At 38.6% G+C, this 27,755-nt stretch overlaps 1 long non-coding RNA gene across 2 annotated transcripts in view; it reads left to right on the top strand.

The window, feature by feature from the left end:
• LOC145521376 (uncharacterized) overlaps nt 1-27,755 on the top strand; it is a 213,651-nt gene that overhangs the window by 103,511 nt on the left and 82,385 nt on the right. For both annotated transcript variants that reach the window (XR_014065350.1, XR_014065351.1), the window contains exon 2: nt 25,636-25,738. This is a non-coding gene — a long non-coding RNA (uncharacterized LOC145521376). The remainder of the gene's footprint in view (nt 1-25,635; nt 25,739-27,755) is intronic.

The raw sequence follows: 27,755 nt of genomic DNA, 5'->3' as shown, positions 1-27,755 counted from the left end.
ACTCTTAGCGACCCCATGGACTGTAGCCTACCAGGCTCCTCCGTCCGTGGGATTTTCCAGGCAAGAGTACTGGAGTGGGGTGCCATTGCCTTCTCCGCAAAGCAAACAATACTACACAAATACAAGTTATTACGATTGAATCCTTGTGCAAGTAATTCATATGGTAATTGTGAGTCTATTTCTGCCCAGGAAGAAACAACCAGGACAATAATGATTCCATAGTACAAATATGCATTTACTTGATTAATTTAATTTTATATATTAAGTTGGGGCTTCCCAGGTAGCTCAGGGGTAAAGAATCTGCCTGCCAATGCAGATGACAGAGGTTGGATCCATGGGTTGGGAAGATCCCCTGGAAAAGAAAATGACACCCTACTCTGACATTCTTGCCTAGGAAATTCCATGGACAGAGGAGCCCGGTGGGCTATGGTCCCTGGAGTTGCAAAGAGTCAGACACAACTTTTTAACTAAACAAAAAACAAATGAATTAAATTAATCCACCCCCTTCTTGGCTCTTTCTTTCTGAAGCTGTGGACTATAGCAGTTGCTAGTGACCATAATTGTAAAGTTTTTGTGTTCCAGGATGGACCACATACTATTATTAATTTGGTGATCTAAGAAATATCATATAATGCATGAGTACATCAAATGAGATTTAGATAAGTCAACTATGTCTAAGAAGCAGTCTTTCTCTAATATCTATGTTTTCCCTTCTCTGGGGCATAGTCAAGTGGGAAATGTCTTTTGGACCTTCTCTATCCAATAGCCTATAAAAGTATTTAACATTATTGTAATAGGCACTGGCTTGGAAATAAGAGAGAATGGAGTTTGGTGTCTAGGTATGCCAATTATTAATTATGGTCTTTTGATAAGTTATTAGGGCTTTCCAGGTGGCGCTGCTGGTAAAGAACCTGCCTGCCAATCAAGAGACATAAAATATGTGGGTTTGATCCCTGGGTTGGGAAGATTCCCTGGAGGAGAGCATGGCAACTCACTCCAGTATTCTTGCCTGGAGAATCCCATGGACAGAGGAGCCTGGTGGGCTACAGTCCATAGGGTCACAAAGAGTCGGACATGACTGAAGCAACTTAGCACACGCATGATAAGTTATTGACCTCTCTGGACGAGTTGACTGCTGTTTATAATGGAAACCGAGAAGGAACTGCTGGACATAGGAGGAAAAGTTAGATAGGATGGTGTCCCAGAAGCCCTGTAGATTGTGTCTCCTTGAGAATTATTGAATCCTGAATCCTGGCTTTCCTAAAGATACTAATATCTGTTCTAAGCACTTGTGTCAAATATTGCCCATCAGCTGATGAAACATCAATCAAATGCTTCATCATTGAGAAATGAAAGAGATAAATGAGGTGAAATGAGATGGGCATTGCTGGGGAAAATGAACCCAGAAGAAGTGCTTTTTCCTCTCTTTTGGATGTGAGAAATAATAGCTTCATTATCTACTGGGAAGCCATCAATAAACAGATATGGAATAATGGATGATAATGGAGAGAAAGAGACAAGATACTAGAACAATATCCTTGAGAAGAATATTAGAGGTAGATTAGATGGAATACAATCTTCAAGAGAAAGTACAAGTCTTAGTCTATGCCTTCCACAGTTTTTCCTCAAATAAATTAATTTTTTCAGTAAGGGACAATTTCACTTCCATACTTCTATGGTCCTCATTTCTCATGTTTTGAATATTTCTAACATTCATTGTGAAAGGGTTACTATTCCTTTAAAACCGGCACTAGGTTTTCTCTCCTTAATGAAGTCTCCTCCAACTGTAGAGACCAAAGATGATCTCTTTCTAGAGACCATCAAATAGATCTAAAGACCAATAAGTAGATGCTACCAGACACCTAAGATGATAACTGAAGTTGGAAATTAATTCAATTTCAGTTATTTGCCAGCTAAGTCAAATAGCATGTCATATTAGTTTATGTGACTTTCATTTTCTGTCACAAGAAAGCTTTTCAAACTCCACTGCTTACATTTAAATTTATTAAGTTGGAATAAAATTTAAAGCTCATTTCTTTAGTCATACCAGTTACATTTAAAGTGCTTATTAGCTGTATACAGATAATGACTACAGTTTTGGAGAATTCTGATATATAACTTTTCTGTTTATTGGAGAAAATGCTGTTAGACAACACTAGGATCAATTTTGTAATACTGTGGTCCACAGATATCGTTAGGGTACTTCCCTATATAATGCTCGATGTCCCACAGTGATATATAAACAGACACAGACAGAAACATGGACATGTATAAACACAAGGATGATGCTAATTGGGATGTGTCTGGAAGCTTCATAGAGAACACTTTTGAGCAGAATTTTTATGAAGAATAAACTTTTGATTGGGGAAGGGAGAATTCATTCCTAATTGAGGAAATGAACATCATGAACAAAATTATTGAAATGTGAGAATGCACAAAAGGAAGTTAGTGTGCACAAGCATTCAAGGTGATAGTTTGATCCTCTACAACTATGTTAATTAAGCAGAGCAAACAGAAAACAACCTCTACCTCGCCCTCACCAACCCCCCCCAAAAAAAGAATGCCTAAACTTTGGGCATTCCCAAAGGACTAAATGGGAAACTAGATGTCATTTATTAGTTGGGTTACTGTCAATGCTTATTGTGTTGAATTCTGATGAGGCTCATTTGGAATATGCAGTTTCTAATGAAGGCCAATGATAATCTCTCCTGTTTTCTCTGCACAAATGCAAATTTGGGGACATTTTCACACTCAGGCCAGCTTTTTGGCAAAGTGAGCTGAAGTGATGCCAGCTTACTTAGGCACACAGGTGAGGAAGGGAGATGAGCTAGGTGATCAATCTCAGCAAATGGAAGAAACAGGAAGCAGATAAGTGTGTGTCCATTGATGATGCTCTTTTCCTCTCATAGTGACATCATCCACTTGTGATCATGACCCTGGCAGAGTTCAAGGAATTTATGTATTTTTTTATGTATTAAGTAAGCTTGTTGAATACTTTTATAAATCTGTAAAATCTCATCATCTAATTTACTTAGGTTTTCTATGTGGGTGGTTGTGCAAGCTGAAAAACGGGGGATTTATTTCTTCTACTTCATTATTTCTAGTTTATTTCTCTTTTGCTGTATTATTATGTTGACTTGAACATCAATACAATACTGCATAGCAGAAGTGATAATGCAGAGTTTTTGTTGTTTTTATAGTTGACTTTAAAAGGAATGTTTTCGAAGTTCCATCTTTAAACATAATGCTTGCTATAAAGATCTTTGTAAATACGTTTTCTCAGGTTAAGACAGTATTCTTCTAACTATAATTTAAAAGTTTTTTAAAAGCCAGAAATAAATATCAAGGTTTACCACATGCTTGTGAGCTTTAAAAGTGTATTTAGGTAGTAAGATGACTTTTCTCCTCTAATCTGTTGATAGGGTAAATTTTGTTGATTTATTTTTTTTACTTCTTAGTCACTCCTGTTTTCCAAGAAAGGATAAAAAGTACATGTTTGTGAGCATATCTTTCATATAACCTATTGAATTTGGTCTGCAAATGTTTTATTTGGCTACTAATGTATATTTTCTAAGTAAAATTGGCCAATGTGTTTATTTTCTTATATTCTGACAATTTTGATATCTGAACTTGTTGGCCTAATAAAACAAGGTGAATGATTTTTTTAATTATTTTTTTATTTCTCTAGAACAGCTAGTATAAGATTGGGATTGTCTGTCTCTTGAAGGCTTGTCCATTATGTTTTTCCAAGTCCCTCTTTTTTCCTATGGAGCTCAAGTAGCTACTTTTATTAAAAAAAAAAAACAAAAACCTATTTCTGTAACTTTAAATATTTTGAGGAGAGAGGATGTTGTGTCATTGTGTGTTTAATCAGCCATACTTATCTTAAATGACTCTTTAAAGAAGATCTGCAATTAAAAATGTAAAAGGAAAAGCAGTAGTTTGAGAAGAAAAACTAGTAAATGAGAAAATATCTAGAATAGAGGAAACTTAGATATGTTTGTGGGAAGATAGAGAAACCAGAAAGAATAATTCACAAAAGAAAAGAGAGAATATTAGAAGAAACTAAAGAGGTTTGATATCCCAAGACTAAGGGGGAATTTCATTGAACATGAAAGATGAGGACATGAATTTGTGACACTGGTCAGACACTTTGGCATTGTTTCAGTAAGGTTAAGTTATGGTAAGATTATCACCCATTTAGAGGGAGAACTTTATGTCTGTATTAGGGTTTTGTTTTTGTTTGTTTTTTTCCCACTCTGATCAATTCTCCTGACACCAGATAAGTGACTTAAAATTCAATTCAGTGCTGACATTTCTACCTGGAGTTAGTGTCAGATCCCACAAGTTAAGGGCTCAGTCCTGCAAGACTGCCTCTGCCTCCCTACTCCCTTCAGATGCCAATTGCAAGCCCAGGCTGTCACCTGTATTCTTAAGTGACTGGATGTAAATTGGAGGTTCCTACACTCCTGCTTGGTTCAATAATTTGCTAGAATGACTCACAGAACTCAGGAAAACAGTTTATTTACCAGACTTATTTACCAGTTTATTATAGAAGGATACAATTTAGGAACAACTAGATAGAAGAGATGCATAGAGCAAGGAATGGGGAAGGGGTACAGATCTTCCATGCCCTCTTTAAGAGCACCATCCTCCCAGCATCTCTGTGTGTTCACCAGTGGAAAAGTTCTCTAAACCCATTAGTTAGGATTTTTAGAATCTTGATTATACAAACATATTGATTAAATCATTGGCTATTGGTGACTGAATTGAGTCTCCAGCCTCTCTCTCTCCCTGGGGGTCAGTAGGTGGACTTGAAAGTTTCAATTTTCTAATCACTTGGTTGCTTCCCCTGGCAACCATCTCTCCATCCCTAAGAGCTATCCAGGGGCCCCCAGCCACTAGTTAGCTCATTAACATACAAAAAGACACATCATTTCAGAGATTCCTAGCTTTTTTGGAGCTGTGTGCCAAGAAACAGAAAGGGGAGGGCAAAGACCAACTACAAGAATACCTGTTTTCTTGTGCTTTGCTTTGTCACACTTCACAGATGCTGTGTTTTTTTAAAAAGTTGAAGGTTTGTGGTAACCCTACATCAAGCAAATATATGTGCCATTTTTCCAACAGCACTTACTCTGTTCATTTCTCAGTGGCACATTTTGGTAATTCTTGCAATATTTCAAACTTTTTCATTATTATTATATGCTCTCAGCTATAGCTAAATTTTTAGCACTGAAGTATTTTTAAATTAAGGTATACATATGTTTTTAAGGCATTGTGCTATTGCACACTGAATAGACTATAGGGCAAAGACATAACTTTTCTATGCATTAGGAAAGCAAAAAACATTCATGTGACTTGCTTTATTATGATGCTTACTTTATTGTTGTGGTCTGGAACAAAACCTGCACTATCTCCAAGGGATACCTGTGTGTATTTCTTATGTCACAGTGTCAGTTTGCACACAGATAACCAGTCTCTCGGGGATGAACTCTACCAAATCAACTCACAACAAATTGGTGCCTAATTCAGATGCCAGTGTTTTATAATGGAATGTATACAGGTCACAAGGACTGGATGGTGGGATATTCAGTATATTTTCTCTAGATAAGAAGGTTACCTAGAAGTCAAATTAGAAATAGTATGTTGGTTGATGATCACAGAATCAGAATAAAAAATGTTAATTGGATGATTTTCATGGCTACTTGAGCTATGGTAACCCAAAGAAGAATGTAGGAATCTATACATCAAGAGAACAGGCTCATGGAAAGAACTTAGATGTCCATTGATGGATGAACAAATTAAAAAGTTGTGGTTTATCTATACAATAGAATACTATTTAGCCATACAAAAGAAGGATTCTAGTCACTTGTGACAATATAAAGGATATTGAGGACATTATGCTAAGTGAAATAAGTCAGACAGAGGAAAATAAACACCATATGATCTCACTTATATGTGCAATATAAAAGACAAATAAAACAAAGGAAAACCAAACTCATAGATACAGAGAACAGATTGGTAGTTGCCAGAGGTAGAGGGTGGGCAAAATGAGTTAAGAAGGTGAAAGGTATGAACTTCCAGTTATAAAATAATTAAGTCATTGGTATGTAATTTAAAAAGAAAAAAAAGGAGAGAAAGAGAACTATCTCATTTAGACCTATATATGGGGACAGCTTTACAGTGTAGGTCATAGCTGTCCTCAGACATCATTTTTTATGTTTCATGTTAATTCTTATTTGCACATTAAAACAATAAATGACAAAGAATTTCTACCTCATTTAGTACTATTTCTCCAGCTATAATTCTAGCCTCCATAATACTTTATTGATACATTCTGTGTACAGGCTAGGTATTAATTCACTCACCTAATCTTTTTAATTTGTGAAGTAAGTACCACTAACCTTATTTTGCATATGAGAAAACTGAGGCATAGAAAAGTTAGATAGGTTGAACAAAATTACAGAAGTAGATTAGCTTGAATTTAATCTGTCTGTCTCCAAATCTCATGTCTTTATGATTCAGTTGAATATCTACAAGCTTAGATAAGCTAATGATTTTCTGAGGACACTGAGGTTAGTGAGCCTGGATGTTCCTGAAACACTTAAGCCATTCATTACTAAGGGACATTTCTTGTCCAGATGGCTAATCTCATTAATTACACTTCTCCCAATTTCATTCTCAGCATGCAGACTTGAAGTTATGAAGAGTATCTTGCTGACACCCTCATCTGCCTTACTAGAATGTCTCTGTAAGCAAAAGAGGCTCTTCTGCAACAGGAGTCAGGAGAGGATGGAAACCAATGGGTGTAATACTGAGAAACTGGGAGGGGGCAAGAGGGAAGGCAAAGAAGTTTATGTGTATTCAATTCAGTTCAGTTCAGTCGCTCAGTCATGTCCAACTCTGCGACCCCATGAACCGCAACATGCCAGGCCTCCCTGTCCATCACCAACTCCCAGAGTCCACCCAAACCCATGTCCATCGAGTCGGTGATGCCATCTAACCATCTCATCCTCTGTCGTCCCCTTCTCCTCTTGCCCTCAATCTTTCCCAGCATCAGGGGCTTTTCCAATGAGTCAGCTCTTCGCATCAGGTGGCCAAAGGATTGGAGTTTCAGCTTCATCATCAGTCCTTCCAATGAACACCCAGGACTGATCTTTAGGATGGACTGGTTGGATCTCCTTGCAGTCCAAGGGACTCTCAAGAGTCTTCTCCAACACCACAGTTCAAAAGCATCAATTCTTCGGCTCTCAGCTTTCTTTATAGTCCAACTCTCACATCCATACATGACCACTGGGAAAACCATAGCCTTGACTAGATGGACCTTTGTTGACAAAGTAATGTCTCTGCTTTTTAATATGCTGTCTAGGTTGGTTATAACTTTCCTTCCAAAGAGTAAGAGTCTTTTAATTTCATGGCTGCAATTACCATCTGCAGTGATTTTTGAGCCCAAAACAAATAAAGTCAGCCACTGTTTCCACTGTTTCCCCATCTATCTGCCATGAAGTGATGGGACCAGATGCCATGATCTTAGTTTTCTGAATGTTGAGCTTTAAGCCAACTTTTTCACTCTCCTCTTTCATTTTCATCAAGAAGATCTTTAGTTCTTCTTCTCTTCCTGCCATAAGGGTGGTGTCATCTGCATATCTGAGGTTATTGGTATTTCTCCCGGCAATCTTGATTCCAGCTTGTGCTTCCTCCAGCCCAGCATTTCTCATGATGTACTCTGCATAGAAGTTAAATAAGTAGGGTGACAATATACAGCCTTGACGTACTCCTTTTCCTATTTGGAACCAGTCTGTTGTTCCATGTCCAGTTCTAACTGTTGCTTCCTGACCTGCATGCAGGTTTCTCAAGAGGCAGGTCAGGTGGTCTGGTATTCCTATCTCATTCAGAATTTTCCACAGTTTATTGTGATCCACACAGTCAAAGGCCTTGGCATAGTCAATAAAGCAGAAAGAGATGTTTTTCTGGAACTCTTACTTTTTCAATGATCCAGCGGATGTTGGCAATTTGATCTCTGGTTCCTCTGCCTTTTCTAAAACCAGCTTGAGCATCTGTGTATTGGGTCTGGCCAAAAAATTCATCCAGGTTTTTCCTCATCCTTTTGCTCTGATGGTGACAAGTCCATTTTTAAGGTCAGTGCCTTTAGTGGTGTTGATGAAATTTAGACAAGGCAATATTGGGGAAGGAATAGGAGATGAGAATAAATTTGTAGAGATCCAAGAAGCAGAGACACAAAACCTACTTTAGTAACCCTCAGCTGATGAGTAAGTTGAGAGAGTAACTAGAATTTTTATAGGTAGAAGTATCCAATATGAAATGGATATTTGTCCTTGGGTTCAAAACGGAGATCTAGACTGGAGTTACCAGTGTGAGAGTCATCAGATTAACCAATGCTTGATACTTGAGGGAAATGTAATGATGAGATGGCTCAGTCAGAGTATGTAGAAGACCAGGAATGCAACAGGACAGAGTGGAATCCTGGAGATGAGTTAAGAGTTGAGCAGGAAGAGAGTAGCCTAAAATGGAGACCAAGAGGGAGCAATGAGAAAGATGGAGGAAACCCACAAATGGAAAGATTAGAAATCAATGTTTAAGGAAATGTGCATGGTCTATGTATATCTGATTCATTATAGGCATTTTTTGGACAGTATACACACCAATAAATTCTGGATGAAATAAATTGATCAGTGGTTGTATTTTCTAACGAATCCTTTAAGATGTTTGCGAAGCAGTTTGGTAACATGTAAAGAACCCCAATTTTTACAATTAAGAGCTCTACGCTTATTCTTAGTTATTAATATACTGTGTTTGTGACCTACTTTCTCTGAGCATCAATGCTTGTGAAAGGTTTTTATACACAGAAAAGCACTATATCAAAAAGGATTATTGTTTTTTAAAAAGTTGTTTGACATAAGAAGGTTAACTATTTATATTTAAACTTCATTATTCAAAAATTTACAATCTGTGACAGAGCAAGAGTTTTTAAACTGTGATTTCATAGGCTTATGTGTAGTATAACTAAGATGACAGTGGAGATAATTGGTCTTAAACTTTAACTAGGTTTCACTTCTGTAAAAGCTCTATTCTTAAATAAATTGTGTTTGAGAGTATTTTACTCACTGTTGTCAGGGATATTTGTTTATGAATTTCTGTCTATTTTTGTTCTATATTTTCAAGCAATATTATGTGGTACATCAGGATCATCTTCACAGGGAACTGTCCCTGTTTTATTAAAAGTATTGATTTTCTTTAACCTAAATTTTGCCTGAAATCCTATTGCTTGATATTGCCACCATAGGTTTTATTCCTTTGGTAGTGTCTTGGTTTATCTTTTCCCCTGTTTATTAAGTGTAATTCTTCTATATTTGAGTATTAAGTATGTTCTGTGTAAATGGCAAGTACATTTTATTTTTAATCCTATCCTAGAATGTCCGGTTTCTTAAGTTTGAGATTAATGTTTTCTATTTCTTGTAATCACTGATTTGGATTCATTATGACCCTCTGAGTTTATCTCTTCCATTTATCATGTTTTGTTTTGTTTTGTGTTTAGCTTCTCTATTTTTGTTTGAAAACTTCTTCTGAAAAATTACTTAGCTTGCATAAAATTATAGACTGACTTTTTTCATTGTCTTCTGGCTTCTACTTTTGCTGATGTGAATCTACAGGCCTTTTAATTGTTATTCTTTTATAGGTAATCTCTGTTTCTCCAACTTGCTTTTAAGATTTTTCTCTTTGATATTGTATTCTGAAGTTTCATTCTGATGTGACTTGGTGCAAAAATTTTTTTTTTATTCCTGCGCAAAATTAACTTTATTTGCTTAAATTGTGGACTGATTTTCTGTTCCGGAAAATTCTCCACTATTGTCTTTAAATTTCTGTGTTGCCACCATTCTCTCTTAATCTTTCTGAAACTCCTATTGGAAGTATGTTGGATTTTCTCAATAATTCTCTTTATGTTTTAACTTTGTATTCATATTTTCTATTTTTTTATGGCTCTGGGCAATTTTTCCGAACTATTTTCCAGTTCATTTGTCTTCCTTTTGACCATGTTTATGTACTGTTTTACTCATTCCTTGAATTTTAGATTTTATTGACAGTGTCTTTTTTAATTTCTAGAAAGATATTTGATTATTTTACTAGTCTGGCTTTTAAAATAGGGTCATTAATTTTCTTAGTGCTTTATTTCATATTCTTGTTTCTTTTTAACTATTTAACTTATTTTGGAGCTTCTTATACTATTTTAAGATTTTAAATAGCATGCTGATTATCCTCTTATATTTGCTGACTTTCTCATAGTGAGTCATTTCCTCTAATGGTTTAAAATTCCTTAGGGTTAGTTCATACTCACACTTATTTATCTAGGAAAGTCACATGTGATCTGGATTTTACTTGTATCTTTTTGTTGTTTGTCCATTTACTTCTGTGAGAAACATTAGTTTCTGTGTGCTTTTCTTTTTAAAATTGATCTCCCAGCTTGAATGTCTTGTGCCAGTTGTGTAGTGCACATTTAGGTCTCACACCTAATTATGTATACAATTTTAATTTCTCTTGGGAAATTTAACTTTTCCCTATTCAGTGTTTTGAACAGACTATAGGCTTCCTTGTTACCTCTAGACACTTTTTCATGGAAAACATGACTGTGTTAGGGTCTTGGCTTTATTTAAGTGCTTTATTTCCATGTCTCATGTCCCTGAATGAAACTAGGTATTAAAAACCTAACCTTTTGCTGTCAAGATCTATATTGGGATCCAATGGGTTCTTTCCCTCCCAGTGGCAGAGGCATCAACTCTTATATTTACTCTCTCATTCATGAACTTAGCATTTCCTTCCAGATTAGTTTATATTTAACAAATGTTATATTTACCAAGCACTTCTATATGTATTTGAAGTGTATGTAGTATCTGCGCCAACTGAGCCAGTCATACTTCTAAGAGACAATATGTATTAAGCTAATTTTAATTAATATATGAATTTTGGTGAAAAAAAGATCTATTTTCAAATAGTTCAGTATCTTTATTTAGGTAATTTATCATTTCTCACCCAATTGTTCTGAAATACAGTACTTAAAATTTGTGGAATAGCTTTCATAAGAATATATACACAGTTTAATTGTAATAGAAAAATTTCAATCTGGGTAGAATATGTTGTAAACTTGCCTTAAAACTGTATACTTTGGCACTGAATGTAAGAGAAAGTGATCATTGTGCTGTGCTTTACAGACCTTATCTCACTGGCCCTTTCTGGGAGCCTGACACCACTACTTGCTCCTTTTTCTTTGTTGTATTCTGGCAAAGTGTTACACAAAATTGATAATATTTCTTGGTCTCAATCTGCTGCTTCTGACACACCTGACTCTTGCCCCCCACCGCCCACACTGGAATTTTGTCCAGTCTTTCTGTCCTGATTGTCTACCTCTACCTACTTCCCACCCCACATCCATCCTGTTATGTGGAGCTGCTCCTCTAGAAGTCAGCAAGCATAGCCCAGATGTTTTATTCTTGAATGAATGAAGAGGTGGACTTGAGCTTCTGAGGCTCCCCTAAAATATGTGAAGTCTTAGCCTGCAGTGAATGTGACTTGATTTGGAAATAGATTCTTTGTAGATGTAATCAAGTTAAGAAGAGGTCATTAGTGTTAGCCTCTCAGTCATGTCCAACTCTTTGCAACCCCATGGACTGTAGCCAGCCAGGCTCCTCTGTCCATGGAGTTCTCAAGGCAAGAATAATGTCTGACTGACTGACTTAGTATAATAATTTCTAGGTCCGTCCATGTTGCTGCATTCATTCTTTTTTATGGAGTTCTCCAGACAACAATACTGGAGTGAGTAGCCATTCCCTTCTCCAGGGGATCTTCCTGACTCAAGGATTGAACCTGGGTCTCCTATGTTGCAGGCAGGCTCTTTACCATTTGAGCCACCAGGGAAGCCCCAGCCACCAGGCCTTAGGGTGAGCCCCAATTCAAAATGATTGCTGTCTTTATAAAAAGAGAAAAATGCCGAGTGATGGCAGAAACACACAGGGAGAATACCACGTGATGATAGAGGTAGAGACTGGATTGAGGCAACTATAGGAGAGTGATGCTAAAGATTAATGGCTTCTCCCAGAATTTGGAAGAAGCAAAAAAGGATTTTCGCCTATAAGTTTCAGACAGAGCAGGTCCTGCTGACGACTCAGTTCAGACTTCTGGCCTCCAGACTGTGAGTGAATACTTTTCTGTTGTTTTAAGCTGCCCATTCTGTGTTACTTTATTTTAGCAGCCCAAGGAAAGATGTAGGTTTGTTTAGGGCGAGCCTTACTGTTCTGCATTAATGAGATGGAATCTCCTAAACCTTTGAACCTGCTGAAGATCACAAATCTTATTATCAGACTTGAAAACCTTTTAAGATGAATAATTACCTGCCTCCATTTTGTTCTGTTTTCCTCTCATAACTGGACATTTTTTCTTATGCTGCAGAAGAGACTCTTTTCATTCTGGGAGACAAGATTACCTCTCAGTATTTGCTCAGTCTGGGTCACTACTAAGGCATCACTTTGGACTACTGCCCCATCTTGCCCACCGTGGCACCTCTGGACACTCTATCTCTGGAGTTCATCAGGAAATAAAATGTTGACATGGTCAAAAAAGATGAAACAGGTTATTCTTTTGTTTCTATCAGGTTTTGCCTTACAGTGTTTTCACCTGGCCTCTCCTCTCTGTTTATGCTATATCCAAGAAGAGTCAAACAAGAGTAACCATTTACTTTTTCTTTGGAGTCCATCACCTCTATGCTTTAAAGAAAGTGGGAAAATCTGAGCTGACACATCTGAAACTCCTTCTGTAGATAACAGCTATGCAACAGCATCTCACTGCCTTCTGATGGAAGTGAACCTTTATGGATGGCTTTGGAGTGGGAGAAAAGAAGAATCCATCCTGCTCTTTCTATAAAGGTCAGACTGACTGACTACCTCAAATGATCACACTTATTTTACTTCATTTTTTCCAAGCGAGGATGAATATATTTCTGGTTTCTTTTTTTTCCTCCAGTGACCTTCAGCCACCCACTTACCACCTTTTCTTCTTAGTGCATTTTCTCCTTGCTGCCTCACCCACCTACTTACTTCCCATCAATTTCCAAAAGAAAGCTTTGCACAGAGGATGTGCTGATTAATAATAGTATTAAGTTGGAAAGATATGGAAGGAAATGAAAGTTCTTTGTCAAATATGAGTATTTTGGGAGTTGGAGTGCCAGGAGAGAATAGGCACCCCCGTATCTCAATGCATGTACCCTCTTTGTCTTTCCTTCAATCTTCTCCACTAAGTGCCTTGGCCTGGGTTTGTGGCCTCAGGATGAAGAAGCTACAACTTCTCACATCTTCTTTTGGAATAATCTGTACCCATTATCATCTTTGAGAAGTCTGTATTCCCTTTTATTCTGTGTGCAAGGTCCTAAAGGGTGAATGAATATATACGGTCCCATTCCTTCACATTGGTTGAAATCCTGACTAATATCTATAATCAAATTGTTTAACTTCTTTGAGTTCTAATAAATTTCTTTTTTTTAAATTAAAGTATAGTTCATTTACAACTTTGTGTTAGTTTCAGGTGTACAGCACAGTGATTCAGATTTTATATGTATACTGGGAGCTTCCCAGGTGGCCCAGTGGTAAAGAATCGCCTGCCAATGCAGGAGATGCAAGAGACGTAGGTTCCATCCCTGGGTCAGGACGATCTCCTGCAGGAGCAAATGACAACCCACTCCAGTGTTCTTGCCTGGAGAATCCCAAGGACAGAGAAGCCTGGTGGGCTATAGTCCATACGGTCTCAAAGAGTTGGACATGACAGAGCGACTGAGCACATGCATACACATTCATATTACATATATACATTCTTGTTCAGATTCTCATCCATAATAGGCTATTACAAGATATTGAAAATAGTTTCCTGTGCTATATAGCTGTAGAGTAGGTCCTTGTTTTTATTTATATCATACGTAGTAGTGCTCCTGTTCAGTCACCCAGTCATGTCTGACTCTGCAATCCCAGAGACTGTAGCCCACCAGGCTGCTTTGTCCATGGGATTTTTCAGGCAAGAATACTAGAGCAGGTTGCCATTTCCTCCTCCAGGGGATCTTCCCAACCCAGGAATTGAACCTATATCCCCTGTGTCTCCTGCATTGTAGGTGAATTCTTTACCACTGAGCCACTGGGGTATATTCCAAATCCCTAATTTATCCCTCCCTCCCCCACTTTCTCCTTTGGTAAACACAAATTTGTTTTCTAAGTCTGTTAATCTATTTATGTTTTGTAAATAGGTTTATTTGTATTTTTTTTAGATTCCACATATATAGGTGATATTATTTGATATTTGTCTTTGTCTGACTTAGTATGATCTCTAGGTCCACCTGTGTTGCTGCATACATTCTTTTTTTATGGCTGAATAATATTCCATTGTGTATATGCACCACATCTTCTTTATCCATTCATCTGTCATTGAACCTTTAGGTTTCTTCCATATCTTAGCTATTGTAAATGGTGCTGCAATGAACATTGGGTTGCTTGTATCTTTTCAAATTAGAATTTTCATCTTTTCTGTATATATATGCCCAGGAGTGGGGTCTCTGGATCATATGGTAACCCACCGGTTATCTGTAAAGAGATGGGAATACCAGACCACTTGACCTGCCTCTTGAGAAACCTGTATGCAGGTCAGGAAGCAACAGTTAGAACTGGACATGGAACAACAGACTGGTTCCAAATAGGAAAAGGAGTATGTCAAGGCTGTATATTGTCACCCTACTTATTTAACTTATATGCAGAGTACATCATGAGAAATGCTGGGCTAGAGGAAGCACAAGCTGGAATCAAGAATGCCAGGAGAAATATCAGTAACCTCAGATATGCAGGTGACACCACCCTTATGGCAGAAAGTGAAGAAGAACTAAAGAGCCTCTTGATGGAAGTGAAAGAGGAGAGTGAAAAAGTTGGCTTAAAGCTCAACGTTCAGAAAACTAAGATCATGCCATCCAGTCCCATCACTTCATGGCAAATAGACAGGGAAACAGTGGAAACAGTGGCTGACTTTATTTGTTTTGGGCTCCAAAATCACTGCAGATGGTGATTGCAGCCATGAAATTAAAAGACGCTTACTCCTTGGAAGGAAAGTTATGACCAACCTAGACAGCATATTAAAAATCAAAGACATTATTTTGTCAACAAAGGTCCATCTAGTCAAGGGTATGGTTTTTCCAGTAGTCATGTATGGATGTGAGAGTTGGACTATAAAGAAAGCTGAGCGCCGAAGAACTGATGCTTTTGAACTGTGGTGTTGGAGAAGACTCTTGAGAGTCCCTTGGACTGCAAGGAGATCCAATCAGTCCATCCTAAAGGAGATTGGCCCTGGGTGTTCATTGGAAGGACAGATGTTGAAGCTGAAACTCCAATCCTTTGGCCACCTGATGCGAAGAGCTGACTCATTGGAAAAGCCCCTGATGCTGGGAAAGATTGAGGGCAGGAGGAGAAGGGGACGACAGAGGATGAGATGGTTGGATGGCATCACTGACTCAATGGACATGAGTTCGGGTAAACTCTGGGAGTTGGTGATGGACAGGGAGGCCTAGCGTGTTGTGGTTCATGGGCTTGCAAAGGGTCAGACATGACTGAGCAACTGAACTGAGCTGAACTGAAAGTAGTTCTAAAAATACCTTCCTTGGTGAATTGGTGTAGGATTAAATGACAATGTTCATGGCTTTGAACAACACTCATTAAAACAGATAATAGTTTGTCACTGATATTGTTGATAACATTTGACTACATGCTCATTTCCAGTTGGCTGTCAATATTATGCTTTTAAACAGATTCTTGTGTAATTCCACCAGGAGAGAGAAAGCTTGTCTACATATGAACCATTGTGCTGATGCTTTCTGAGATTTCTTAGATACCACTCACCTTTAAGAGATGGTATTGAAGGAGTAGAAGGCACCTGGGTCCTTTTGTCTCTTATTTGGGAAGCCCTAGTTGAAGTGGGAGTTGAGAAGACCTCCTTGGCAGACAAAAAAGAAAATAGGCCAGACTTGGGCCTGGGATGAAGGGCAATGGTGCTGTACCATGAGAAGGCCTTGCTGAGGGGCATTGGGAAGGCACAGCACAAGAAAATGGGTAGTAATTCTTTGATGTAGATGCCCAATTGCTTAGATGCTTATTTATGCATCTTTCTCCTAACACTTCTGTGAAGTAGATATTATACTACTTTTGCAGATGGTTACCTATGGTGCTAAGCTTCCTCTCTCCATGGTCAGATAGTGGAAGGGCAGAGATAATGCCTAAGGGATTCCTTCCATCTTTCTCCATAAGGGCTAAATAAATGACTCTTTGTACGTAGCTCCAAAATGAATTTAAAATTACATATAAGTGAATAAACTTTTTATTTATACTGAAGTAGGAGAAATTTCTGTCCCTTTAAATTGAAAATATAAAAAATGACAAAGAGTTGTAGAATAAGTTTTATACGTTATTTGCTAAACATGCGTTTATATGTTGTTTCCTCATTTTGGTGAGGAAAATGCCAATTAAATAAATTAGTTTAGATGACCCATGGTTTATCATCTGACAATCTTTTTTTCTTTTCTTACATTTCCTTTTCTACATCTGTTAGCAGGTTTTTATAGTCCACGACTTTCTCCCACCCCTTTAATAATACTGTTTTGAAATAAATAGCAAGAGAAAGCAAGTAGGAATTTCATCTTCAGATGTTATTTTCTTTCTGCCTCTATTTAATCAGTGGTTTGCTGCTTTGTTACCTTCATCTTTTCATGGGGTAAAAGTGAAATAAGTCTTTATAAAATATATCATCGATTTTACTAACTTTAAAAATGAACATGAAAAATTATGTAACCCTTTAATGTCTTGGGCTTGAATAAATGCCAGGGGAAATTCATAAGGAACAAAGGATGTATTTAATCCCTTACTCTTACTGTCCTTCTCTAGGGCACTGCGGTCAAAGGAGCATGCAGCTGGAGACAGGATAATTGCTCTGAATTCTAGAGTCAGCCTTTGCCAGCAGTGGGAAACGGGGAGTCATTTAACTTATAGAAAAAATGTAGCTTACTGAAATTTCAGTTTCTTGCCCAATATATGGTAGAAGTTGTAACTTCTATCTAATTGGTTTATAATGAGGAACAAATGAGATAATTGGTATAGTGCATGCACGCTAAGTCACTTTAGTCATATCTGACTCTTTGTGACCCTGTGGACTGTAGCCTGCCAGGCTCCTCTGTCCATGGGATTCTCCAGACAAAAATACTGGAGTGGGTTTCCATGCCCTCCTCCAGGGGCTCTTCTCCACCCAAGGATTGAACCCACGTCTCTTGTGTCTCCTGCATTGGCAGGCAGATTCTTTACCTCTGTACCACCTGGGAAGCAGGAGTAAAGCCTACTGGCTTTCATAATGAGGTCAGGTCTCTTCCAGTCAGTTGAAGGCTTTAGTAGAAAAAGACTAACTTCACAGAAGAAGAGGGAATTCTGCCAGCAGATTTTCTCCAGATTGGAACTGCTACTCTTCTGTGGGTTCCAGGCTATTGGCTGACCCTGCAGATTTTGGACTTGCCAGTCTCCAAAATACCATAAACCAATTCCTATTTCTCTTTCTCTATGTTGTTGTTGTTGTTCAGTCACCCAGTCTTGTCTGACTCTTTGCAACCCTATGGACTGCAGCATACCAGGCCTCCCTGTCCCTCACCATCTTCCAGAGTTTGCCCAAGTTCATGTTCATTGCATTGTTGATGCCATCCAGCCAACTCAGCCTCTGACACTCTCTTTTCCTTCTGCCCTCAATCTTTCCCAGCATCAGGAACTTTTCCAATGAGTCATCTGTGTGTATCAGATGACCAAATTACTGGAGCTTCAGCTTCAGCATCAGTTCTTCCAGGGAATATTCAGAGTTGATCTCCTTAAGATTGACTGGTTTTATCTCCTTGCTGTCCAAGGGACTTTCAGGAGTTTCTCCAGCACCACAGTTTGAAGGCTTCAATTCTTTGGCGTTCTGCATTCTTTACAGTCCAGCTGTCACAACCCTTTGTGACCACTGGGAAGACCATAGCCTTGACTATACAGACTTTTGTCGGCAGAGCAATGTCTCTGCTTTTCAACACACTGTCTATGTTTTTCATAGCTTTCCTGACAAGAAGCAATCATCTTCTGATTTCATGGCTACAGTCACCTTCCATGGTGATTTTGGAGTCCAAGAAGAGGAAAATCTGTCACTACTTTCCCCTTTTCCCCTTCTATTACCATGGGGCCAGATGCCATGATCTTAGATTTTTTAATACCCACTATTCATTCTGTTTTTCTGGAACCCAGACTAATACACACACTATTATAGAAAACAAAATATCTTTGAAAGCATCTCTTTTTTTCCTTAAGGACATCTAATTTTTCTCCATTTCTTACTTTCTTTTTCTGGAAAATGTATAACTCCTTAATAGAGAGGTCAACTTCTTTTTGAAAGGGGGTCAGCTTTATTGACTTGCATACAATAAAATTTACCAATTGTGTCTAATCTGATGAGTTTTGACAGTTTTATACAGTTGTACAATCCACCAACATCATTTATACAGAGTATTTCTATCACACCAAAATTTCCAGCTGGTTTTTTTTTTTTTTTTTCCGGCAGGAAGCTGTCCCTTCCTCAACCTTCTGGCTCCAGGCAAACAATTGATTTTCTTAGCATCATTACAATTTTGCTTCTTCTAGAATCTATTAAAAAGAGTTTATAGAGTGCACAACCTTTGTATTTCTTAAAGTCATACTTTTGAGAATCATCCACATTGTTGAGTGCATCTATATCTTGTTCCTTTTTTATTGATGAGTGGTGTTCTGCTCTAGGAGAAAAATCACATTTTGTTTACCCTTGTATCAGTTGATGGATATTTAGATTATTTCCATTTTGAGCTATTATAAGAGAACTTGCTATAAACATTTGCATATACATCTTTGTGTGGACATATGCTTTCTTCCCTTTGGGTAAATATATAAAAAAGAAATTGCTGGGTTGTAGAGTAGTGTATATTTATCTTTATAAGAGTATAAAAGGTGGCCAAACTGTTTTCTAAAGTATGTTCCCATGTATCATGTATGAGGGCTCAAATTGCCTCACATTCTTTCAATACTTAGTTATGTTAGCAGTTCTGGAAAGTGTGTAGTATCTCATGTGGCCTTAATTTGCATTTGCTAATGGTTAATCATGTTGAACATCTTCTTTTGTGTTTATTCACCATTGGTATATCTTGGTTAAGCTCTCTATTCAAATCTTTTATTCATTTTAAAAATAGCTTTGTTTTCTTTATTAAGTTGTAAGAATTCTTTATATATTATGGACACAAGTCTTTTAATAGATCTATGGTTTACAAGGGCACTCCCCAGGTGGCTCAGATGGTAAAGAATCTTCCTGTAATGCAGGAGGCCCAGGTTTGATCCCTGGGTCTGGAAGATTCCCTGGAGAAGGTGGGTTGAATGGCAACCTGCTCCAATATTCTTGCCTGGAGAATTTTGTGGACAGAGGAGCCTGGCAGATTATAGTCTGTGGGTATGTTTTACAAATATTCTAGACTGTGGATTGCCTTTTAATTTTCTTAAAAATATCTTTGAAAAGCAATTTTTTGCAAATGAAGTTCAGTTTATCATTTTGAGCTTTTTTTTAGTATCCTATTTAAGAAATTTGGATTTATTCAAGGTCACAAAGATTTTCTTCTCTATTTCCCCCCAGAAGTTTTTAGTGTTAACTCACAATTTGTAGGCCTATAATGTATTTTTAGTTATATTTTATATATGGTATGGTGTAAAAATAGAGTACATTTATTTTGTCCTCTGATATTCAATTGTTTAAGTACCATTTGTTGAAACCAATTAACCATATAAGTGTGAGTTTGTATCTAAATTCTTTATTTGCTTCCATTGACCTGTGTGTTTATTTTTACACCATATCATGCTATTTTGGTTGCTAAAGCAGTAAAGCAAGTCTTGAAATCAGTGGAGGATGTCCTTAAACTTTGTTATCTTTTCCCAAATTGTTTTGTCTAGTCTACATCAGTTTTATGATCAGATTATCAGTTCCCAAAAAAGACTGATGAGCATTTGATTGGATTGCAATTGAATCTATATTAGTTGAGGGAAATTATATTTAAAATGTTGTCTTCTCTCTACCAAAAAAAATGTTAAAACCAATAAATGATTTTAGTAAAGTTCATGGATTGGAAGAATTAATATTGTTAAGATGTTCATACTACCCAAAGTGATCTACAAATTCAGTGCTATCACTTCACAGAATTAGGAAAAAAACCTAAAATGTGTATGGAACTACAAAATATCCCAAATAACCAATGCAATCTTGAGAAAAAAGAACAAAACTGGAGATATCACATGTTCTGTTTCCAAACTATATCACAAGGCTATAGTAATTAAAAGAGTATGGTATTGGCATAAAAACATATACATAGATCAATCGGACAGAATAAAGAGCCGAGAAATAAACTGTTGCATATGTGATCAATTAATTTTCAAAAAAGGAGCGAAGAATATGGGGAAAAGATACTCTCTTTAATAATCAGTGCTAGGAAAAATGAATAGCCATGTTCAAAAGAGTGTCATTGAACCTTTACCTTACAGTATTCAAAAAAATTAAACTCAACATGGCTTAAATACTTGAACATAAGATTTGAAATTATAAAACTCCTAGAGGAAAACAAGGATGCTTTAATGATATTGGCAAAGGCCAAACTCCTAGGGTCACCAGTTTTCACAATTCAGCTTTAGAAGATGGTATTCAGTTAAATTCTATATGTGTCACTTTCCTGAGTTGAGCAGCACAATTCTTGCTGTAGTCCATGGAAGACCTGAAAACACCTGGCCTCAACTGAATGAAATCGTTATTGAACTGGTTAGATCGGGTGCAAAACTAGAAGATAAGTCCCATATCAATAAGCATATGCTGCTGCAGACGGGAGCCCACCAGGCTCCGCCGTCCCTGGGATTCTCCAGGCAAGAACACTGGAGTGGGTTGCCATTTACTTCTCCGATGCATGAAAGGGAAAAGTGAAAGTGAAGCCACTCAGTCGTGTCCGACTCTCAGTGACCCCATGGACTGCAGCCTACCGGGCTCCTCTGTCCATGGGATTTTCCAGGCAAGAGTACTGGAGTGGGGTGCCATTGCCTTCTCCGCAATAAGCATATAGTTTACTGGAAATTCATCCTTCTTGTTTTCTCTGGGACAGTCAGCCAAACTCAAGAGGATCCCAGAGATTAGAGAGTTAAAGTTTAGAAGGCCCCCCTTTAGAAATGCCAGGGTGAACTGAAATAATTGTCCACCTCTGGAAGATGAACCATTGTATGAGGTTATCACAGTCCCTAGAGTCAGATTGTTCAGATTTCAATCTTGACTTGAATGGCTTGTCTTGAATCTTGCCTCTTATTATGTGCATGATCTTAACTCCCCTGTGCCTCAGTTTCCTTATCTGTAATACTGAGTATAAAAATTGTACTTTCATCATGTAGTTGTTGTAAGGAATACAAATATGAGTTAATTACATAAAAGAGTCAAGGAATACATAAAATGAGGTACAACATAGATTGAGACTTGCAAGAATATCTGACATTCAAGATATATTCGGATGTTACCATTTTATAATTTTCTTTGTTTAAAACCTATTGATAGCCTGCTAGGTGGGTCCTGTACTACTTCAGGAAGTAAAGATATTTTTCCTTGGTTACATCTGTTTCAATTCCTTTATCTGTGCCCAGTCCTACAGGGCTTTGCTGTCAGCTAAGTTTCCAAGCTGCAAATTGAATTGATAAAATAATACTCCATGATTACTTAAGATGTTTCTCCTCCCAGGAACATTTGCATTTTTATAGGAGACTCTGGAAGATACAAAGCCATCCTAATTCTAATAAATTAATTTCTGTTTCAGGCCTTTTGGGCAAGGCTGCTATGCTGTACAGGGGATGCCACACTTGGCAGCCAGTGATGGAAATAATTTGGTATAGTGGTTTTCAAGCCTTGCTCACTGGCATCTCAGGGATTATGTAGGGACTAGAAAGAGAAAACTCAGAGTCCTGTTTCTTCCAGCCCCGTAGGATCTTCTACATGATTTCCATATTGGACATCTGTTTCCTTTAAAAAGGAGGTTTGAAGTCGAGAGGTGTAGGGTAAGATCCTTTTTTAAAATTGAATAATTTATTGATCTATTGATATTTAACTGGGTCTTTGTTCCTGTGTGCCAGCTTTCTCTAGCTGTGATGAGTGGGGGCTATTCTCTAGTTGCAGTGTGTGGGCTTTTCATTGCGGTGGTTTTTCTTGTTGTGGAGCATGGGCTGTAGGGCATACCATGCAGGCTTCAGTAGTTGCGGCACACTGACTTGGAAGTTGTGGTTCTCAGGCCCTAGATCATGGGCTCAGTAGTTGTTTCACATGAACTTTGTTGTATGTGGAATCTTCCTGGAGCAGAAATCAAACTTGTGTGCCTCATTGGCAGGCAGATTCTTAACCACTGGACCACCAGGGAAGTCCAGATCTATTTTTTTTTAAATGAATGAATTTATAGAATGGAAAGATCTTCTCACTAGGAAGAATAAAGTTCTCTACTTTTGACCTTTAATTTCTCACCTTTCAGCCTTTTTCTTTTCTTTTTTTACATTCACAAAACATGCACACCTGCTAAATATGTTCATTCACTATTAGAACTGGAAGAGGGCTTGTAAAGGGCATCTTGAACAACTTGCCACTAGGGAAGAAATTTCTCTTTATCACATGTTGTAGAAGCCTACACCTTAAAATGCTATAAATGGAAATATATTGTAAAATTCCTTTAAAATACAGAGCACATCCTATAGAGACTGGCATCTGAAAATTGCCTCAGTTAAGTTACATAAAATGCCTGAGGTGGTGTAAGGTAAAGGTTGGATGCTCAGGTAAAAATGACAGGAAACATCAGCAGTGGAAATATTGCAGGGGTGGAAAGAATGCCTACACTACCAGGTACTGACTTTTCTCATCAAAAGCCTTATTTTCTGTTCCTGTGAGTAGACCTAAGGCCCACCCACATTTCCAACCAATTATGTTCACTACCTCTGATACTTTCTCTGCTTCACTGGCCTATGGTAATGAATCATCAACAGAGAATACAATAAATCCCCATTAATTTATACCTGGGAATGACTAGCCAAAGTAACTGAGTAGGACACTGGTTGTGCTTTCAAGGTGGAAATAGGTCAAGAACTGTCCATGATCCCCAATTTTGATCAATCCTTTAAACAGAATCAAAAGAGAGCTCGTAGTTGTGCTTGTACCTATGAATTTTGTAATGTTCTTATGAGAGTGGCTTTCTACCTTGCAATGGAGTGATGTTGGTAATGGAGCATAGAAGGGAACATATTTACAGAGATGTTCAGACCAGCATCATCCAAGTATGATAACCTCTAGATGAAGTTGAGAACATTTCTAACCAGCAGTATGTAAAATCCCAGATCAGGTTCTTCCTTGCTTGACTTGGACTGTAGTCTAAATCTGGGCCAATCATCATGACCAGTATTAACTGGATATTGTGATTTGTCAAGATTTGGTTCCCAGGCCACTTCTAGCGGTCAGGGAGTCAACTTATTAGGAGTGGCAACTCCACCAGGATTGAGCAGAAATGATAAGGGGAACTTCATGCTAAGGACAGAGGTTATTGTTGACAGAAGTGAGAGAAGGGATGCTGGCATGTAAAAACATTGGCTATCCCTAAGTCCCTTGGCACATTGGACTCACCTGGGAAGATTTAAAAATTACTGATGCCTGAGTCTCAACTCCAGTGATTCTGATTTAGTTCTTCTCGGGTATGGCCTGGGCACTGGGATTTTAAAAAGCCCCTCAGGTGATTCTAATGTGCAGCCAGGGTTGAATCCTTGCTCAGTTGTTTCTCCAGGTCATCATTCTACACGTTACCAAAAATCGATCCTTCTGAGTCACAGTCCTCTGCCTCAAACAAACCCTTGATTCCACCTGAATGTGTTCAAGACTCACTGGACTTGACTTCAACTCCTATTTCCAGTCTTATGTACCCTTACTATTTTATTCTCACCCTATATGCCAGCCAATGGAGAGTGTTTGCTAATTTCTAAACATCTGTAAAATGCCTATAGTCTCTCATGGTGATTATCCCATTTCTTTGACTCAGAACAGAGCTGTCTGATGAATTTTTTTGCAGTATGGAGATGTTCTTACCACTGGCCACCTGTGTGGCTAGTAAGCACTTGAAGTGAAGTTCTGGAGTTTAAATTTTATTTCAGTGTGTGTGTGGCTGTGCTCAGTCATGTCCAACTCTTTGCAACCCCGTGAACTTAGCTGTTCAGTCTCCTCTATTCACAGAATTCTCCAGGCAAGAATACTGGAGTGGGTAGCCATTCCCTTCTCCAGGGATCTTTCCTACCCAGAGATCGAGCCTGGGTCTCCTACAATGCAGGTGAATTCTTTACTATCGAGCCACCAGGAAAGACCATTATTTCAATTTGCTTAACTTTAAAGAGTCACATGTGGCTGTAGGCTACTCTATTCAGCCAAGGCTTATAGAATGTTTCATCCAGTGCATCTCAGTAAACATTCTGTCAAAATTTACAAGGTTCATTTTATATAACCCACCCACCCTGAGATTCTCCCTGAAGTCTCCAGCTAAAAGACTTCTCATCATATGTTAATTACTGAGGACTGAAAATGAAGTCACTCAGTCGTGTCCAACTCTTTGCAACCTCATGGATTGTAGCCTACCAGGCTCCTCCATCCATGGGATTTTCCAGGCAAGGGTACTTGAGTGGGTTGCCATTTCCTTCTCCAGGGGATCTTCCTGACCCAGGGATTGAACCTTTGTCTCCCGCATTGCAGGCAGATGCTTTACCATCTGAGCCACCAGCAAAGCCCAGTGAGGAATGTAATTTGCCCTAGAAGAGGCATTGATCTGTCCTGCCGCACCATGCTGTTCTTTCTCTCAGCCCTGACCTCACTCCTGATGTTAGAAATGTATTGAGAGGAAAGACTGATTAGAAGCTTGTGCTTACTAAAAACTCAATGAGCGTTTGCTGAATAAAGGCAGACAAAATTGCACCAACCATAAATGTCTGAAGCCATTTCCTTCTCCAGAGAATCTTCCCGACCCAGAGATCGAACCCCAGTCTCCTGCATTGCAGACAGATTCTTTACCATCTGAGCCACAAGGAAAACCCACTTTTGTACTGCAGGGGCATAGATATTACTGGGCAACATACATACCCACTGAAGTTCCTATGTTCAGAATTGTCGCCAGTTGGATGGAAAGGCACATGTACTGGCTGTGTGAGAGAAACTGGGTCAGTAGATTAGGTGGGAGAGAATGACTAATCTATATAAAGTGACCACAGGGTGTTAGCCTATTTTATTTGGCTTGGAGGCAAAAATAGTGTGGAGCTCAGAAGTACTAATGATTTTTATTAAAGTAAATGAGGGGGCGTGGCCCCTCAGAGTACACTAACACTTCGTGAAGAATTCTGGGATCAGTCCTGGTGAAACAGTTATAAATTCATCCTGACCCACGCTTTTGCTCCAGAATTAGTTTGTAAAATGATGAACTCTCACTTCCTAAATTTTCTGCAGATGCTACCGTTGCTGGGGAAATGTCACTGTTAGAGAATAGAAAACTATTATTCCAAAGAGGACCGAAGACTGACTGAATCAGGTCTGGAACATTATTGAAATGGTAAGATAAACTCAAGCACTTTCTGATAAAAGAAAAATTCTTTTTAAAATATGTGGTCCCTTCTGAATTATGGCCAAATGTCACCATATCATTTTCGGTGAAATTTTATCTATTAATGGCGAGGAGATGGAATGAGGCTCTGAGCTCCTCCTGGGAGCCCCAGAGCTGAGGTTGCTCTCCCTTGAGATTGCTGGTAATGGAAGCAGCTGAAGCTGGAGGTCATTAACATTTTGAGAACACCACAAACTGACACTGTGTAATATTATGACATTTCATCGCAAGACATTTAATCTCTTTTAATCAGTGTTTATGTTGGGGATACTTCACAGTTATTTGCTTTTGCATAAAAATGAAGCACTTTGGCATGTCATTAACATCAGACTGACTGACTTTTATTGCTCATTGAAATTGTTTCTGGATCTCTCTTTCTCTCTCTCTCCCTTCCCCTGTTCTTCTCTCCTCTTCCTTCCTCCTTCTCTTTTCTCATTTTTTCCTTCTCTTCATTGTTTTCGGCTTTTGCTTTCACTGTGCTATTTTGGAAAGCCCTTCCAGTTTTTCCCTTTGCTGATATTCTCCCGGGATGTTGATGGGATGTTGATGTTGACCTGAAGTTTTCTGGTCACCTTCTTAGTAAACTTTGACTGTAGATTCTGGACAAAAAACCATCTCATCTCTCTGAAAAATGCTCAAGGTCCCCATATCATCCTTCTTCTCTTCTGAATGTTACTCCGTGATGACTTAGCTGCTTATTTTTCCTCTTCCCTACTCTCCTTCTCTCATTTGCCTCAGATATTGTTGAAAGTTTCCAGCATCTGTCTTCATGTCTCCAATTCTCTTTCCTCCTTGTAAGTGAGATGCTTTATCTTGCTTTAAAGCTACTTAAACCTTTCTTCCCAACTCAAAACCATTTCATTAAATGCAAAACTGATCATTGTTGATTATTTTATGTGAAAGAATGGATATATTCCTGACCATAAGCTAGTGGTTCCACATTTTAGTCCATGAACTTGGTGTAATTTTCTTTATTTAAAACAAATGAACAATTATATTGTACATGATAAATCTTTTCTTGTGCCAAGTGGTCAAGATCTAATCTCAGCTTGGAGAAATGTTTCTTATCCTTGATGTTGCTGATGTTTGCGGCTGGGTGATTCTTTGTTTGGGGGGTGCTGTTTTGTGCACCGTAGAGTGTTCAGCAGCATCTCTGACCTCTGCCTATCAGATTCCAGTAGCACTTCCCAGCTGTGACCACAAAACAGGCCTCCAGATATTGCCTAATGTCTGCTATGGCCTGAGATAGTCCCACATGGAGAGCCCATGGGTTTAGTGGAGTGCCCTGTCCTTTCTGCAGAGTGATGTCTAAGAGATAGCTCAGAACTTAAGGTGGGAAGGAGAAGGCCTTTCCTTGAAATCCCTCTTCATCCACCTAGACTCATAGGAGGGGTCCCTAATCCCACCCTGACTCTGGACCGCTGTGCATCTACCATGAACTTCCAAATGGCTCTCAGAGCAGCCCTCTCGACTCTGCTCTCAGGCACAGCTCTTGCTGCGTGATTGCAAAATGATCTGTGAGGGGGCCTCAGGCCTGCTCTGGTGCCACACTGGGGAGCCAGGCTGAGGGGTAGGACACAGGGATCTTGCTGTCTCCAGGTGCTCCCCTGGGACTGGGGGCCCACTTCTGTTGGATCTGTGATTCCCAGTTCCCTCTGGGGAGACCGTTCTATAGGACACAGGGCTCAGGAACGCACTGCCATCTAAACTCAGCTTCTGTTGTGACTCTGCTTGTTCCCCACAGTCCTGGTCACCTTTTTGTAGTCTGAGGACAGGCTGGCCTGGCTCTCTCTCTGGCTTCCCAAAGATAATATTTTATGGCTTAGAAGTTACATACTTCATAGTTATGCTTTTAACACCAAAAAAGTTTCTCTGCTTCTCTGCTATATGATCCCTTCCCCGAGGCAATGAATTCTACTGAGTGAATGGATGGGGGTGGGGAACGATGAGAGAAAAAAGTTGGTTA

This window comes from Giraffa tippelskirchi, chromosome 9 (assembly GCF_054371585.1).
Source record: "Giraffa tippelskirchi isolate mGirTip1 chromosome 9, T2T-mGirTip1v1.2.pri, whole genome shotgun sequence".
In the NCBI taxonomy this organism is placed as follows: domain Eukaryota; kingdom Metazoa; phylum Chordata; class Mammalia; order Artiodactyla; family Giraffidae; genus Giraffa; species Giraffa tippelskirchi.
The sequence above is the reverse complement of the archived record's forward strand: the minus strand, read 5'-3'. Positions and strand labels throughout refer to the sequence as shown.